Here is a 4,533-nt window from a genome sequence, read left to right as displayed (position 1 = left end):
CATAATTGCACTCAGAAGGAATGAACAGACAGGAAACATGGTGGGTAGTTTTGACATTGTGAGACATGCAAGTGACGTTTTTTTTATGTTCTGCTATATATGAGACGTTAACAATCACTGTATTTCACTGACTATACTGTATATCTATAACATGTAAGGTCCTGTTGTGTGTGCTTTCTTTTCTGACTGCAATTTGAGTAATTTAACCCTTGTGTGGTGTTCGGGTCTGTGGGACCCGTTTTCATTTTTCATCAAATGATACTAAAAAAATATTTTTTCTAACTCAAACTCATTGGCATTGGCTCATTTTTTGTGAAAAACATATATCAAAACACATTTTCAATAAACACACACTGTACACCCCCCACCGCCCCCCTAACCATTTAAATTACATACAGTATGTTTGGCCAAGGGATAATAAACATTGCTTCATTTGTAAATTTGAAACTAAACAAATTTTCTACTCATATCTTGAGTTTAATTAATTTTTTTTTACATTTTATTAAAAAACTAATAAAAAAAGAGTAGCACTTTTTGAAAGAAATGTAACATAAAGGTAAAGGACAAATATTAACCATGTAAGCTGTTTATATTGCTTGCAATTTAGTTGAAGCAAGCATGTGTAAAACATTTTAATGTCGAATTGCTCAATTTTGCTGAATTAAATACAAGTAACAAAGTAAACGAGTATCAAAAATATGAACACCACACAAGGGTTAAGCAGTTGGGGTCACATCATTGGGCTCTGGGAGGCAGGATGGCCTTATTGAAGTATTGCATGCCATACCAGGTGTACATGATCATACCATGCTGTTAGTGGCAGTGGATCAAAGAAGGCACTAACCAGTAACACAAAAATTCTGGGAGATCTATTTAAACCACAGAGAGGAAGAACTGATGGATTGTTCAGCATGCTAAATGTACATCATTATTTGTAAGTTGCTTTGGATAAAAGCATTCGCAAAATGTAATATAATTTGTAATATAATTTTAACATATCCGAAGCTCTTGTGGTCAATATTATAGAGAGAATCATGAACATATGGTTTGGGGCTGCTATTTTAATGGATTAGAAAAGCAGATTATTAACAATAACAAGGATTATTAAAAAGAATTATTGTCATTTTGTCATATTCTGGTCTTGTCTCTGTGTTATTCCCACGTGACCTGTGCTCTTTTGTGTCTCTTGTCAGTAGATTTCCACCACGTGTTTCTCATTTGTAGCTCCGCCCCTTCCCCAGGTGTTTCTAATTATAGTGTGTTTCTTGTTTCTTTAAATAGCCCTCCTCTGCCACTTTGTCTCCGTCGGTCTTTGCACCTTTCCCTGTTGTTTTGTCTCTCTGTTGCTTCACCGCGTTTCATAGCCCTAGTCCTTGCTCTGTGTTTACCTCTGTTTATCTCTTCTGTATATTTCTAGTTTCCTATTTATTTCCATTGTTTTCTCCCTTGCCCTGCTTAGTTTAGTTCTCCTTGTCTAGTTTAGTTTCTTGTTTAGCTCCATGTTCCCTAGCTCCCTGTATATAACCTTAGTCATTTGTTTCTCGTTTATTTCTTGTTTTCACGTTTATAGTTTATTTCCCTTGTATATATATTCTCTAGTAAGTTTATGTTATTAGCTATGTTTAGTTTCTCGTTTGTTAGCCTCCCTTTGTTTATATCATTAGTACTTCTTGTTTGTTTAGTTTATGTTCACTAGTTCCTCTCCTTTGTTTTGGTTTACTTTATTATTACGTGTTTTTTGTTATTTGTTTATCTTTGTTATATATATATATATATATATATATATATATATATATATATATATATATATATTTATTTATTTATTTATTTATTTATTTATTTATATATATATAAATAAATAAAGGCGGACACAAGTGCAGGTAGGGATGAAACGAATAATTTAATAAAAAAAAATATATATATATATATATTTTAGAAAAAGTATAATTGTTTTGAGATTATGAAAGTTTTTTCAAGAGTATTAGTAGGTTCTCTTCTAAGTTGCAACACAATGTTCAGATAAAATATTACCTAAAATTACTTTTTTTCTTAAATTCCAACTTTTTTTAATGAAAAAGAGCATGAATAAACTACAAATTGTAATTATTAACAATAACTATAAATTATAATATATTAACTATAAATAATATCGTCAACTATAGATAAAAACAAGATTAAAACAAAAAATGCAAGAATATAAACAAAGAAAAAAAAAATCTGCAAATATACACATATCACTGTATACGATAAATAGAAAATCTGTGAAAATAGAGAGATAAAAGGAAGATAAAAAGGCAGTGCAATGATGAATAAAACATGTGCAAGAGGTGCATGTATAAACGTGTGCTTATATAGGTATTAAAGTGGCTACTGTCCAGGAGGGCAGATGTATAGATGTACATCGTTATTTCATGAAGTACTATTTTACATGCTGGCCTATTGTATCCCGCTCCACCCTGTAGTAGTATTACAACTCAATTTCATCATTTAGAGGGTTTTAAATATACAGAATTTTCACGAGAAGTGATGGAGGTGATTTTTTTGACAGTCCATTCATTCCTGCCATGGAGGGCGAATTTCCAGCACAGCTCATTATATTTGCCCATTATTTTGACCATTTTTAGTGTTTAAATGTAGTTACATCCCAAAACCAGCAGAGGTCGCTATAAGCTCAGAAGAAGGAACACATCATGCACAGTGTTAAATGAGCTGCTCAGTGTGAATCCCAGTGGACTGTCCTGTGAACTGCTCTTTAATTAGCATGTTAACTATACCTGTCTGCAAGTCACTAGAGAAGTAATGACATTTAAACTGGACAGACAATTAAAAAGACAATACCATAATTACGATAAATCACATTTTTCATTCTTAGCACTGAAACCTTCAGTAATGAATACAATAGAATTAAATGGAAGACCATCTCAATGTGATTTTATTTATATTCAGATATAGAGAGAAAGGAGGGGATCTGAGAGGTAGAGATTTAATCCATATTAAAAATAAATCTATGTAATTTACCCCCAGAGAGAGGGGGCATATATATATATATATATATATATATATATATATATATATATATATATATATATATGCCCCCTCTCTCTGGGGGTAAATTACATAGATTTATTTTTGTGAACTGTGTAAACATTATGTGTATGTAAACATTACACACACATACATACATTTAAACATATATATATACATATACACACACATATATATATATATATATATATATATATATATATAGCATTTTGTAAAATGTCAATTTTACAACCAAGTGATTTTCAGACCATTGCCACCTGAGGGCCCGGAGATCACCAACATTCAATATTTACTGTCTGCCTTCTCCATTGTGCACAAAGATTTCTCCAGATTCTCTAAATCTTCTGATGATATTATGGGCTGTTTGTGGTGGGATATCAAAAATCATTGCAATCCATAATTTTTATACACATTTGCAGATGGTAAATCATTGCTCTTTTGTGCTTCTGAGAGACTCTGACGTTCTAAAATGCTCTTATTATACTCAGTTATGTACGGTAGTTGTACATTGCTTCTATTGTGGCTCTTTTTATGCACCATATTTTATGCACTATAAGGCGCACTACCAGTAAAACTCTAAAAACTTCTTAAAAAATATTTTCAAACAAGAGCTGGATGTTATTTTACACACATTTCTCTCCTGAAAACGGTTTATTTGGGTGAATAAAGCGCTTGTTTATTTACAGTAAGCTTAGATTTCCAATATTTTCAACTGCGCACTTAGCAGCAGCGCTAAACACGGTTAGCAGCAGTGCTAGCAGCAGTTAGCAGCACATAGCGCTAGTAAATGCTGCCCCATAGAATGCTGCCACATAGCGCTACACTAATACCTCTTTTCCACCAACAAAGTGCTGGTGCTGGAGCCGGTTCCTGCGGTCTGTGTTTCCACTACTTCAAGGAGTCACTCACTGCGTAAGTGAATGTGGGCGTAAACAGAAGCCGGGGGGACGGCTTCTGCCACCATCACAGGCACCATGCCGGTGGAAAAAACGCCTTTTCTAGTTCAGTTTTTGTTACTTCTGTCACATTTTTTGAGATGTGTTACTTCCTAAAGTGAATATAATATGGGTTTATAAGATTTGCAACTTATTGTATTTATTGTTTATATTTATATATAAACTTACATTTTTATTTACTTACATCATACATTGTCATTTAGACAATGTCTTTGGGAATTGTGGTTGTATATTACAATTAAATTGTTTTAGTAATGGAGATATAATTATTAAACAGACTAAAAAAAAAAACACATTGTAAAGACACAGGACCAAAAAATGTGACAATTGGCCTAGCTAAATTGGGGAGAAAAAATGGGAGAAAATTAGATTTAAAAATGTTCACAACCAGAAATCAAGTGTTTAATGTGTTTAAAGTGTAAAAAATGAATAACTGTAAAGTAAAGCAAGAAACAAATAAGAATACAAGACAACATTACATAACATTTAATCTTCATTTTTATTTCTATATTAAAAATAGCATATTGTACAC

Source organism: Astyanax mexicanus, chromosome 20 (assembly GCF_023375975.1).
Source record: "Astyanax mexicanus isolate ESR-SI-001 chromosome 20, AstMex3_surface, whole genome shotgun sequence".
Classification (NCBI taxonomy): domain Eukaryota; kingdom Metazoa; phylum Chordata; class Actinopteri; order Characiformes; family Acestrorhamphidae; genus Astyanax; species Astyanax mexicanus.
The sequence above is the reverse complement of the archived record's forward strand: the minus strand, read 5'-3'. Positions refer to the sequence as shown.